This window comes from Quercus lobata, chromosome 2 (assembly GCF_001633185.2).
Source record: "Quercus lobata isolate SW786 chromosome 2, ValleyOak3.0 Primary Assembly, whole genome shotgun sequence".
Taxonomy (NCBI): Eukaryota; Viridiplantae; Streptophyta; class Magnoliopsida; order Fagales; family Fagaceae; genus Quercus; species Quercus lobata.
Window position 1 is genome coordinate 13039953 of NC_044905.1, and position 15117 is coordinate 13055069.

Consider the following 15117-nt stretch of genomic DNA (forward strand, 5'->3'; position numbering starts at 1 on the left):
AGTAGGGTAAAGTAGCTTGTCGAAAAATTTAAAGAAGCCAATTTTGTTTAGCTCTCGAGGGAGGAAAACATGGAAGTAGACACTTTGGCAAAAGTAGCTTTAGCAGGGGGAGCTATGGACGAGTATGACAAAGTTCAATATATGCTGAGCATAGATCTTCTAGAGATACAGCAGGTTGAAGGCGAAGAAAATTGGATGACACCAATAGTAATTTATCTCAAAGATGGAAGACTTCCGGGGGACAAGGATGAAGCCAGAAGATTGAGGATCAAAGCTGCCAAGTGTGTCCTCATAGACGAGGTATTATATAAAAGGGGCTTCTCTCAGCCTTATTTAAGTTACTTAGCTTCGGACGAATCAAACTATGTGTTGAGGGAAGTTCATGAAGGAGCATGTGGAAACCACTCAGGAGTAAGAGCACTAGTCCATAAAGTCGTCAGTGCAGGGTATTACTAGCCAACTATTCAAGTAGATGCAAAAGCTTACGTCAAGGTGTGTGACTAATGTCAACGCTTCAACAACGTCCCCAAGCAACCTTTGGAGTATCTCACCCCGATGATGACCTCATGGCCCTTTGCACAATGGGGATTGGATATCTTAGGTCTCTTTCCACTTAGAACCAGGCAGATGAAGTTTTTAGCAGTAGAGATTGATTACTTTACTAAGTGGGTGGAAGCAGATCCCTAGCAAAGATCACACAGCAAAATGTCAAAAATTTCGTCTGGAAGAACATTGTATGCATGTTTGGAGTACCTAGGGTATTAATATCAGACAATGGATGACAATTTAACAACACGCTTTTGAGAGACTTCTGCGAGAAATTTGGAATCAAGAATCATTATTCCTCACCCTCCCACCCACAAGCAAATGGTCAAGCAGAAGTGGCAAACTGATCCTTGTTGAAAATCATCAAGACTCGGCTTGAGGGGGCAAAGGGAGTATGGCCAAACGAGCTACTAGGAGTTTTATGGGCCTACAAGATGACTGTGAGGACCTCTACAGGAGAAACTCCTTTTAAACTAGCCTATGAAAGTGAAGCAGTAATACCTGCAGAAGTGCATATGGCAAACCACAAGATGATGAAGTATCAGAATGAGGATAATGAGGAGCAACTTTGCCTCAACCTTGATTTGAATGTAGGAGGTAAGGATAAACGAAGAGCAAAGGACAGCGAGGTATAAAAATCTCATGGTTAGACAATATGATGCAATGGTCAAACCCAGGCACTTCAACATTGGAAACCTTGTTCTAAAAAGGGTTTCTTTGACAACCAGAAATCCAACCCATGGGAACCTAGGACCTAATTGGGAAGGACCCTACAGGGTTATTAATTGCCAAAGGCAATGATCATATTACTTACAAGCCCTGGACAGGAGAAAGTTAGAGCACCCCTGGAATGTTGAGCATTTAAGAAGATATTATCAGTAAGGGGTTAGCTTGGATGAGCATCATGGACAAATTCATCCTAGACATTGTCACTCTGGACAAAATAGAGTTTGTTGCCTTCTGTTACATGTGTTCTTTATTAGTACTATGTGTTGTATTTTAATTCCCTAAAGGTGTATTAGTTTTTAAACTATACACTATGCATGAAGTCATAGACAATCCATTTGTATTCTTAATTCCCTAAAAGACACTAGCTTCTAAAGCATGTACTATGCTTATGGACGATGTTTATGTTACATATATACAGTATGGATTTCCAATATATGTGATGTATGAATTTCTAATTTTCATGATTTCATCCACAAGAAGGCTAACGGCCTAAGATGAGTAAAATCTCTGGACGCAAGGAGGTAATGTCTATTAAGCTTTCCTTAAAATAGGGATAAAGCAAGGAAAAAGAAGCTTAAGGCACACTTGTCCAAACAATGGGCAAGTGAAAGCCTAAAGCGTATTCGTCCACCAATGGACGTGAAAATGTGTGCCTGTAGGAATATTCAAAGTCCATGGATAAGTATAACTAGCTAAAACAATCCATAGGAATATTCAAAGTCCATGTATAAGTATAACTAGCTAAAACAATCCAATCTTTGGATGAGTAAAAAGTTGGAAACGTCTTGCCTAAAAGATGAGTCCTATGGACAAAAAATAGGACTAGCTGTCAAATCTTTGCACGATTAAAGCTGGTAAAACCAATGCCATTCGTAAGACAAGTTATACTTGCAAAATTTAAAGAATGAACATGAGGAGATTCTTATCATGGACGAGCCAAATGCTTTCATAAGTGGACAGACCATTATTGAAACCAATATAATGGATGATGTAAATAAAAAGAAAAAAATTCATCTATACAATAACATGTTCAATATTAAATGGAAAAGTGATGGAAATAAACATTCATTCATATAAGTTTAGAAAATGGTAGATGACCACCGTCCAAAAACCCTTATAAAATAAAGCTTAAAAGGCAACTGTTTGGAAGCTTGTCCTAAACATTATAGACGAGTAAAATGTACTTAAATAACATTAAACGGTCCAAAACAAGGGACCTTATAAAAAAAAAAAGGAAAAAAGAGAAAGGGAAACTAAGACGCTAAAATTTAACTTTCACCGAGTGGGGTCATCTCCAGCGTTAGGCTCATCCTGGGCAGGCTAAGTTGTGGCATCATCTTCAATATTAACATCTTCAGAACTCGTCTAGAGAAGAGAGCTTGCAGCACCAAGGTTGAGCTTGATGGAGCTAAAGTCAACTTCAGGGAAGTTTTCCATAGCGTCCATACGAAAGTCTTCAAAGGCAACTACATAGTTGGTGTCCAACAGATCAGTGAACTGTTTGGAAGCTTTGAACTCCACTACAGCGTCTTCTTTGGCCTTGTTAAGAAAGGTACTCAGCTTGTCATTCCTTTTTTAAAGGTAGTTAAGACGAGTGTCTTTCTCAACAATATCTGCTTTGAGCTCTTCGACGAGGTTTTGCAGTTCTTTGGCCTCGTCTTTTGCCTTGGTTGCCACCTCAGCCTAGCCCTTGCAGTCATCCTTGACCTCCTGGATTCTTGTCTCAAGCAAGATCCTCGTCTTGTCCATCTCTATGGCCTGCCTGAACACAACTATGAACTTTGACATTGCCTACACAAGTGATTAAAAATTCTGTTAAAAAATATATATATACATATACATATTACTCTGAAAAAACAAGGTAAAAGTAATTACATACCTTGAAAAGATCATGAACAGCAGAATGCTCAAATTCTTTCAAGGACATGTCATAGCACGTAGCCACATCCTCACCAGTCATAGCCTTCTCAAACCTTTCCTAAGCCAAGTCCTCATTCTCTAGAAGGTTCATAGGGACCCTTTGGGAAGGTTGAGATGAGGCAGGTGTAGTGGTCTTGGACGGAGTGACTTCGATGGGAATGGATGAGTCAACATCAAAAATTTTGACAGATGGTTGAAAGGTGGGAAGACTAGGCTTGACAACCCCATGTTTAGAAGACCCATGCTTCGCCTTCTTTCCTTGACAACTGGGAAGATTTCCCAAGTCAAGCATCTTGGATAGACTTTTTCTTTTGTCCCCAATGGAAGGTTGAAGCTGGGATTGAGTCTTAGGCCTGGTTGTCTCGTCCACCACTTCCTTTCCCTTATTCTCCTTCATGGTTGCCATCCCTAAAAGAAAAATATTAAAGTTTAGCTAAAGAGTATAACTTAAATAATACTCAGATAAATTCTAAGTAAAAAAGAAACTCACGTCTACGAACAGAAAGCTCGTGAGCAATAGCTTCAGTAGATGGTTCAGGACCGAGTCCCTACGTGGCAAGATGTTGAAGGGTCACCAGCGAATGGAAACTCCTATCAGTGTATAGATGAGCTCTATGGATGCGGTCACAGTAAAATTTGCTTAAAGATAGTCGTCTAACACCTACAGAAAAAGAGAGAACAAAAAATGGTTAGACGATTATAAACAAAAATAAAATATATAATAAAGATAATAAGATGATGATAATAAACATAACTTCAAAACGAATGTTCTCTAATTCTCCAGTATAGGGGGCAAAACCTCAATAGGGTGTCCAGCCCAAAAACCAAAGACAAAGAAAAACTCCGTCTTCCAGTTCCTATCTAATGTGACAAGTAATTTTATTAGTCTACAATCTTTCCCTCTGGCTGTGAATTGGTAAAAGCCAAGGGATTGGTTAATTTCAAAGGGCTTGTAGGAGTAGAGGAATTCGTCCACAGTGAAAGGGCGATCCCCTTCAAACACCTCCCTCCACAAAACTTGCATAGAGACTACTAGCCTTCACACGTTAGGATTAAACTGACATATCCCTAAACCTAACCTAGTGAGTAACTCCCTAGCAAAGGTATTAAGGGGCAACCTAAGACCTCCTAAAAGGTAAGCCTTATAAACACCTACACCAAAACGGGGTTGACAACACCATTCCCCATGAATAGCTAACCTAGGGTTTAGGTTGTCTGGAATTTGGTACCAACTCCTAAGGGATGCTAACCTCTTTTCATCCGTCTTAGAGTGGACTCCTACAGCACAACTATATACTGTCTCAACCTCGTCTAAAGGAGTAGACGAAGGAGCACTCGAGGTACTAGCCCTAGAACCAGACGCTGCCCTCGTCCGAAGCTGCTCTTGAAAAACCTCTAAGGGAGTCCCAGGAACACCAAACATGTATTCCTTGTCTGTAGTGTTCCCCCCACTACTACTACTACTAGTAGAACCACTATAACTGGTGGAGTCATGATACTCGTCTATAGCCTTATCTACACTATTACTGGACGAAGAAACTACAACCATAGAAATCTTGAAATTTGAAGGAAAACCTAAGAACGAGGATGAGGAAAATACTTGGCTCTGGACAAAAGAGAACCAAAGACGCAGAAATACTTCTAGACGAGGCACTGGATGACGAATGTCAAGGGAGAAAATTTTGGAAATGTGAAGGGTAGGAGAGGAATTCTACTATTTATTAACAGCGAAATTTGGCATCTGAGATGACGTGACCAACCAGAGAGTGACAAATGGCATATTCCTTGAAAAGTTAAATCGACGCAACTAGTCACCAATGAAGTCATGACACGTGGCATGATATCTAACCACTGACATAAAAACGCACATCCAAAGAACAACAACAAACTCTACAGTGCTTTAGACGACCTTTGGACAAGGGGGCAACTGATGGTGAATTGAAAACTGAACCAACTCCAATTCGTCCATGAGAGTTGTCCAGGTCAAGAAGACAAGAATGGCTATACCCAGTAGGACAATCGTCCATAGGCATATGGGTCGTCCATGAGGAAAGCACATGGATGACCCCCGACACTTGGTAAAAAATTCCAGAAAGATTTATCTACAAGAGCTAATGAGTTGAACCGGGTGTTATTATTTCGAGACGTGAGTAAAATCCTGGTTCATCGCTATAACTTCCTACTAAGTACTTAACTTCCAACGATAGTTATAGAAGATAAAATTGAATATTTTAATAAGATAGAATATGGATGTGGTGATTTTTTTTGTGTGGTGATTTTTATTGAGTATATGTGATTGGTTTTTTATTTTTTATATATATTTAAATTTTATAGTTCATTAATATTAGATTCTTAATTGGTGTGCTGTCGCAGGCAACCAAAAATAAAACCTATACTCCTAAAAACATATGTAGTAGTGCGATTAAGGATCATTCCCACGGAGAGTGTCTATCCTAGTTTTATGCTACGTGAACAAGGAGGGGGAGTGTTTTGAGTATAAGGAAAAGAATTTTAAGAAAAACAACTAAGGAACAATTCAAATTAAAGTATCGAAATCAATCAAAAGAACAAACCTTGGTCTAAGTCAACATCCACCAACGAAATTTACAACTGATCATCAATGCAAGTATATATCAATTCACACTTTGAATATTCACCGTTGGAACTATTTTTCTATCTCTCCTTAGTCACTGTTAATTAGAAAACAAGTGATCTAATTAACTCTAACTACTAAACAACCCAAGACAAGTGCTAAGGATTTAATCTAGTAGTAGCCTTAAGAATTAGAGAGATCGATGAAACTAAACAACACAAGTACAAGCGGTTGTATTTAATCTAGTCGAGTGTTCTTCTTAAGATCTAATAATTTTTAACGTAGCAAATCATTAAATCTTGGTTGCTTCACAAATTAGAGAGATTAAACTATACGGATTTGATATCCAACCTAATAGTAGATTGCAACGAAAAATAAACTAGTAGGCCTCCTAGTAATTAAACGAGACAATCATGAAAATAGGCACAGAAGAACATCAGATATTCAAAACATAAATTGAACAATAAAAACAAATTATATCTCACAGTTTTATTAATTCCAAGGCTTCAATTTCCTTCAACCAAGTATAAAAGTTTAGCCAAGTAAGGCCATGATGAAAACTCGAAGGAGAAGTTAGAGAAGAGGGAAGAGAGAGGCTTGTGTTGTGTGTCCAATTCTGATTTCTCCTCCCCCTTTTACATGTTAATTCTCCCTTTCCCAAGCTTACAAAATCTCCTAAAAATATTCTAAATAATAATATCCTAAAATAACAACATCCAAATTTGACTAATTAAAGAAAAAAATAAAATAAATAAAATAGAGTCCTAATATAACTAGGAAAGTGGTGTTTTCAGCTGGAAATTTCGTGCACCAGATCTGGAAGCTTCCGAAAATAAACCGCATCAGATCCACGTATTAGAATTTCAAGCAAAGGAACATTCCAGAATGTCAGCAGTGCAGGTGCAGCAACTTCAACCCAGATTTCGACCTTGATGCGGCCCATATCTCTCAAAACTCAAAATGTGAAAGTTGTAGAGCTTTGTCTTGGCGTTCCATAGCATCTTGAATCATCTCAATCGGAGCTCATATGAGAGAGTTATGCCCAGATTACAAAGTGATGTTTTGCACTTAATGCCTCCATTTGCATCCTAAATCAAAATATAAGAATAATGAGTACATTTAGACACCAAATAAGTATAAAAGACTAAACATTAAAGGAGAAAAATATGACATTTTGTATTCTCATCATTAATATTTTGCACTCATTATTAATTCACATGGCACAAAAATTAAAAAACTTAGTGGATACATGACATAAACATAAGTGGATAATTATGGTTTGATCCTCGCATAAATTTACTCACATAAAGCAAAATTAGATTCTAATTGAACTTTCTTTAACCTTTGCCTATTAATATATATATATATATATATATATTACCTAACATGTTAATTAATTAATTACCTTATTTGTTAAATAAATTACCTACAAATTATTAACATGTTAGCTCCAAAATAAACTTGACATATAACATGTTTCTATTAAACTTTTACTCAAATTTATTTACAAAAAAAAATTGTTATTAATTTTTATTTGAGAATAGTTTTTTATGCTTATTTAAACAAAACTTTTATTTTTATTTTTTATGGGTTTGACTTACCTCCAGCACTTTTTAAACTGGACATGTCCTTTTGTTTTAAATATACAATAACAAATGGTAGTGAGTTTTAATCTTCACATTTTATTTAGTTAGTGTGTGATGTGGCAGTCTCTCATTAAAACAAAAGAAGATTCATTTTAAAAAAATATTGGAGGTAAGCCAAACCCTTTTTTTATTAAGTAAAAAATTATTTTCAAGTAGAAAATAAGTGAAGCATTTGATGAGTTTTTGGACACCTTCGTCCTTCGTTAACAGAAAAAGGGGGGAAAAAAGAAAGAAGAAGAAAAGGAAGAATGAGAAAAGGGAGAGAAGTTGAATTGGTAAGAGGTGATTGAATGGCAGGAATAATTTTTACCTAGCTTGGGATGACTGTGCCCACTTGAAGCTTGTTGAGTTTTTCTAGCAATCAAACTTTTGAAGGTTCTAAATTTCTAATAGATATATTTGAATAGGTAAACAATTTCATATCTATAATCTATACTAAATTAAAGGAAGAAATTTATCTCCAAATTGGTTTGGAGGAAAATGATAACTAAGTTTGGGTAAAATATAGTAATATATCTTGAGGTTTGGAGGTAATGCCAAGCATATTGAATTTTTTTTAAAATATAATTTAATAGAGTATTTGTCAAAATTTGCATATAATAATAAAAATGATGTAACATTTCTTAAAGTTACATTATATATAACTTAAACCTAATATATACATATATGGGCAAATATAGTAAACCTACTTGTGGTTAGGCCCGTTTTCACTTTGCCTATCAGTGGTTCAAAACTTAACACTTTGCCCACCTGAATTTCTCTCTGTTAGAACTCCATTACCCACTTTTATTAAAAACGAGGGTAAATAAGTATTTTTACTCCCCTTTTATGTCTCTCTTCTTTCAAAACAAAAAAAATTCATAGAAAAACAAAAGAAAACAAGATTAAAAAAATGTCATTTTGTAAAAATGGTAAAAGCTTGCTAAAGAACTTCAAAAAAAAAAAAAAAAACACAGAAAATTTGAGAACTGTTCATCAGAGAGAGGCCTTGTAATCATGGGCACACCACAAAAAAACTCCCTCCAACATATAGAGTTCTTCATCTTTGAAGGTTTTTCGAACAACTCAAAGGAATGAATGGTTGGAAGCCTCAATAGCATAAGCAATCTCAACAAATTGTCCTAGAGCAAAACTAGGTTTGCTTCTAAAACTCATATTAAGAACCAAATTGGTTATTTCTCAGCCTTATCAGTAACATTTATGTTACAAGAGGCTAGTCCTACAAGCCAAGCCTTCTTTCCCATCTCTCAAAGCTTTTTCTTCATCGTTTGACATCTTTATCAAAATGCCCAGATTTGTCTCTCTCTATCGTCCTTCTCTCTCCTGTCCACCAACAGTATGCCAAAATTAGATCAGCTCACAACCCAAAAAACCACAAAAAACAAGATCGAAGAAGCAAAAACGAAGTCGCTGCAGTTTGATTTGAGATCAGCGGTGGCTACTATTTAGGGGTGTGTGTGTGTGTGAGAGAGAGAGAGAGAGAGAGAGAAGACAACAAACCCTATGAAGCTTTGGCCATGGGTTCCTCGGATGAGATTGAAGAAAGAGAAAGGTGGAAACTAAGATCGATAGTGGATCTGAGATCAGTTGTGGATTGGCCATGGATTTGAGATTGGTGGTGGTGATGGTGGAAGTCTTGGATCTATTTTTTAGTTTTTCTCTTAGCAGCCGTTGTTTGTGTGTGTGTTTCTGAAAGTGTAGGATTTTTTAAATTTAAGATTTTTATTTTTATTTTTATTTTTTATTTTTATAAAATAAATTTAAGGTTATTGTATATATGTAAGTGTAACTTGTTAATTTTTTTTGGATTTGTGTGAATATGAAGATTTTATTTGGATTGATTGGCCCAAGAATGTTCATAGCAAAAGGTAGTGTGTTTTTCAACCAAAACTTTATAAATTTTACAATTTTTCTTTTAGATCTTATTTCTTTTGTTTTTTATGTATTATTTTGTTTTGGGAGAAGAGAGACATAAAAGGAAGGCAAAATTGCATATCTACCTTCGTTTTTAATAGAGGTGGGTAACATAATTCTAATAGAGTGAACTTTAGATAGGTAAACTGTTAAGTTTTGAACCATGCACAGGTAGGTAAGATGAAAACGGGCCTAATCATAGGTAGGTTTACTGTAATTTGCTTATATATATATATATATATATAAAGAGAGAGAGAATAAACTTGAAAGATATACCACAATAATAAATTTAAAATTTGAAATGTTATTTTTTTTACTTTGAAATACATGATAAAACTTTGATATGCAACTTTGAAGTTATCTAAAATTGAAGGTTACAAATTCCAATGAGAGAAAGAAAGAAGGAAGGCTACAAGAGATTAGTTTGGTGGTTTTGTTTTTGTCTAGATATATATGTTTTATAATAATTTTGAAGACTACGGAATCTTGTAAAAGATTTATGAGTTTTGTGTTGGGAACGTGGCTGATTTAGGGTAATGAACCCAAATTGTGAAAGATCCTAAGTAACATGGTCCTAAGGAATTTGACCATTGTTTTGTAGTTTAAATTTGGTTTGATTTTTTGATAAAATAGGTTTGGAAGACCATCTAAAAATATTTCTTTCGAGTAGGGTAGTTTACCTACGTTCTTAGCAATAACATTACTCTTTTGTAACAAACAAATCTTGAACTCTCTCTAATTTTTTTTTTAGCATTTGTGGACACCATTCGGTTTGAGAAAATTTCAATAGTTTTATCTCTTATTAGTTATTAGCATGGAATTTCCTAGAAATTGTGTGTGTGAGGCTACACGATTTCTAGACTAATATATCTAACTCAGTCTCAAACAAAAATTCCTAATTCCCTCTCTAATATCTATCCTTATTATTATTGCTGTCTTTTTTTGGTTGTTGGCTTGGGCTTGTTTCTCCTAAAACTAATGAAGTGAGAGAAAAATCTTATATGCGCTGGTCTCATGAGCAGGGGCGGCCCAGCATAATTTGGGGCCTAAGGCAAAAAATTTATGTGGGACCTTTAATATATAAATATTAATTAAATAAAATTATTTAATACTAATCAAATTAAGGTTAATTTGATACATTAAATACATAAATAATACCAACTAGACTAATGTTAATTTCATATAGAGAATTGAATATCATAGTTGAATTATAAATATTAATAAAAAGAAATAAAAATATATTGCGATTGGAAAAGATACTTTATTTTGGATATAAGATGATGCATAATTAAATAAAGTTGTAATCTAATTTTTAATTTTATATTTTGATTTTAAGAGAGAGAGAGAGAGAGAGATAGATATTATTTGGTGTATGGTTTTGTAGGATATTAGTTTACAAAAATCAAAGTCTCAAACTATTAGGGGAGATTAATCTATAATTGATGATTTAACACATTTGTAACATCTTTTTGAAATATTTTAGGGTTTCAATTGAGTTAAGGTTGTCTCGTACTTTGAGAGTTTTAATAGAAATGAAAAAGAAAAATGTGCTAATTAAAAGTACTATAAAATATTCAAAATATAATGTGATATTGTTTCTCATTGATAAATTTCATCAATTTAACTAATGAATGTTTATATCACATTTTTTGTGATTAATAACATGACAATTTGTAAGCTAATAGTAAAATTTGTACATCACTAATAAAAAAAAAATGTACAACCTTTAGAAAATATATATAATTTTATAAAAATTTGGGCTTTTAACTATAAAAAATTGGGTCTTTTTTCCCAGGGAAAATTTTGTTTTTTAGTGGGGGCCTTAGGCCTAGGCCTAACTTGCCTAGGCCTTAAGCCGGCCCTGCTTATGAGACTCATGTTTTACTGACACACACGTAGGAGATACTTTTTCAGAGGTAGGGTTAAAAAAATAAAGGCGAAAACACTATTTTGATCTTCACATTTTAGGGTCATAATCAATTTGATTCTTATATTTTTGTAGCCATCAATTTGAATCATGTTATTTTTAACTTGCAATCAATTTGATCTATACTATTAACTCACTAGTAGAAACACCTACACCTATGTAACAAACGTAACAAAATGCCATATCAGCTTTAAAAAAGTAAAAAAAAAAAAATATATATATATATATATATCAAGATCTTTAATTCTCTCTCTAACCTTTCCCCCTCTTTACTCTAATATCTCATTCTCTCTTCCCAGCCGCCATCGCAACCCCACCAACACCACCAGTCTAGCCGCCGCAATAGGCAAACACACCACCACCTTCACCACTTGTAAAACCCATCTATCCCTTGTTTAGGAACGAGTCCACTGTGGCCGACCCACCCACCTCCACCCCTTTCGAATATCTCCTTGTTTGATTGTTGTTGTTGTTTTGGCTGGATCTCTTTATTACTCACTCATTGACTAGAGCTCAGATTTATGGTTTTAGCTAGATTTATGTAAAAAAAACTACATAGATCTATGGTGACGTTGGCTCAAGAAATAGGAGTTTCGAAAGCAATTTTTGAAAGTGATGCTTTAACTATGAATCAAGCCATAAACTCTGAAAAGAAGTGAGGTCAATTAATCATATTATTCAAGGCTTTCCAATCTGCCAATTTCCAGCACACCAGGCGTGAGAATAACAAGGTGGCTCATGAACTGGTATAAATGGCCTGAAGAATACCAATACGCAAATTTGGAAGGGTACAAAACCGTTTGGGGTATTGCATGTTCTACAATCTGTACCTTCTTTGTCTTTCTAATTAATGTACTTTCATCTTTGAATTGAATGAAATTTCAGTTTGGAATAAAAATAATATTTTTAAACTGATCTTTGATTTGTTGAAGAGAGAAATAATCGGAGAGAGAGAGAGAGTTGTTCTTTTTGTTTTTAGTTTTAAATTTTAGCTAGTGTGGCATTTTTTTATTGGCTAAATTTTTTTTAATATTTTTTTAAAGAGAAATGATATGTCCACAACATTTTTACAATAAATTTTAAGTAGCAAGTTGTTACTGATTGTTATTGTTAGGGTAAAAATGTAAATTTAGTATTAGGTTCAAATTTGAATCAATAATAGTTAACTAATCATGATTTGTTATGAAAATATTGTGGATGTAATATCTCACTATTTTAAAAGCAACATAAGTATCATTTGTTGTGCCAACAATACATACCGTTTTTCACGTAATTATTTTTTGTTAGTGAGTTAACAATAAAGATCAAATTGATTGTAAATTGAAAATAACACACACTAAATTTACTATTACTAAAACGTAAGGACAAAATTGACTATAATTCTAAAAAGTAGAGATATTTTAGTAGAAAATGAACCAAAAAAAAAGTATTTGAACAGTAAGTAAAAAAAGGGATCGTCTGTAAGTAATAGCAGTGGTAGTAATAACACTAATAAATGGGGAGGAGAGAGAGAGAGAGAGAGAGAGAGAGAGAGAGAGAGAGAGAGTTAAAGAAGGGAATCTTTGTCTGACTGCAAACGTGATAGCAGGAAGTCCTTGTAAATTAATGGTAGCAGATTCCTTCCCTCTTAACACCCATCCAATTAATTTCTGTTTCTTATTTAAGATTGGCCAACGCTCCCCCACTTCCCACATTTACTCTTCTCAACCAACTTCTTGTTTGCTTCCCACCCAATAAGAGGAGCTGGGGTTTTTTTTACCCTTCGGCCTTTCCTCCTGTTTATCTTTGCAACTTGTTTAATAGTAGTAAACATGGAAGGAAATGTGGAAGATAATGATTCTCCTTGATATGAAGGAAAAAAAAGTTTTTTAAGAACTTATTAAGTATTTTTAGTACACAAAGGATAGAATTGGAGTTTTATATATAATAGACATTGTTGTAAAGAGTTTGGTAGTTTTTACCTAATGATCCTCCCATATGGGAAGAGGAGAAAGCTCTTATAAGAATATAGAGTGGATTTCTTTGAGAAATAATTTGGTAGATTTTTTGGGTTGAAAGATTACTTGAGGTAGTGTACTGAAAGTTTGTTTGTTTTGTGAGTGTGAGAGTTTTGGGGTGTATTGAGGCTTTGGAATTGTGAGTTTTGTGTGTGCAAGGTTTGTGCGTTCATTTGTGTTTGTGAGAGGTTTTCTTTATTTTGGTAAGGTCTGTGAGTGTTGTGAGGTTTGATTAATTGTTATTATAATCTATATTATTGATACTTTGATAGTGAATTTTGGTTGTGTTGCCCATGGACATAGGCTTGAAGTCGAATGAATCACATTAAATATTATTGTCTTGTGTGGATGTTTTAATTTATTGTTTATGCAAACACACAATGTATATGTGTGTGAATAGAATGAAAATAAAAGAATTTTTAAAGAATATATATTTTTTACATTCTTTCGTTAAGAGGTTTAATTGAATGACAAATGTATTGATTTCTCTTATGTTTTAGGGCGGAATATTGCTCCCTCAAAGGAATGTTTTTGTAATCTATCCTTAATTGTATAAGACAAATGAATCATATCATGAATGTGATTTATCATGAAGGTGAAGCAAAATCTTGTAAAACAAGAAAGTCCATAGACATATATGTACACAATTCTATAATTTTTTTTTAAAAGCAACACTTCTATAATTCAACAAGGGAAAAAAAGAAAAAAGAGTAGAGAATGATATAGATAATTTAAATGAGAATGAAAAAAATGGTAGTACTATGAAACTTGCTAAGAAGCATATCTATAACGTGTGTGTGTGTATATATATATTTTAACCCTCTAATAAAATTTTGGCATATCCTATATTCTTTAAATGGTAGTATATATTCATACATAAATACAATCATGATAATGCCTAATGCTAGAATATATAGTTCCATATAGAAAAACAATCATTATAAATGCTTATTCACAACTACCATAATTATCAAATTTCATATTTAGACAAAAAATTAAAAGATATAAAAAAATCATATTATGTTCAATTTTATTTTTTATACATTAATTGCATGAATTATTGATTAGTGAAGATAAACTTGTATTATGAAGTGTAAACACGGCTATTTTAATGGCATGAGTCAATAAGTATGATGATAATGACAACAATAACAATGGTATCTATGAAATTTGATAGTTGTATATATTCTTTGCGACATTGAATGTACTCTAACTCCCTCCTCTTTAAGGATATTGATTTTTGCCCCCCTTTTTTTATAATTTGATAATTATAATAGGTGAGAGGAGATTTGAACACGTTTTTGTTAGAAACTTTATGAGGTGTTAATTGAGTTACAAATTTCTTGATGATTTTTTTTTTTTTTTTTCTCTTTTAAAAACAATGTTTACACATAGTAATGAATATATATTGCAAAATAGAGTGCGGTATATGGGTACTTCATGTAGTAGAGAGGGAATTGTGAGTTAGACACAATTTTTTCCTTTTTTATTTTTTTGGCAAAGGTGAGGAAGAGAAAACTTACTAGCTAGTTGCGCAATCTCTCTAAAAAAACTCATGTTCATTCCTAAGCATAACCCTAAGGCAAAGCATGCCCCTGACTTGTTTTGTTTTCAAAGGTCGTTCATAATCCTATAGTGTTCTTAGACTTTAGGATACAAAATATAAGCATTAAATGGGCCTTCATAGTAGCTTATATTCGCTGAGAACATTACACACATATAGATAGATAGAGACATATATTCAAGGACGGAGCCAGAACTTTGAGTTAGGGGGGCGGTTTTACTGTTGGTTATGTGCAATGATTTTAACCTCTAATTTTGCTACTTTTGTAGGTAAGAACAAAA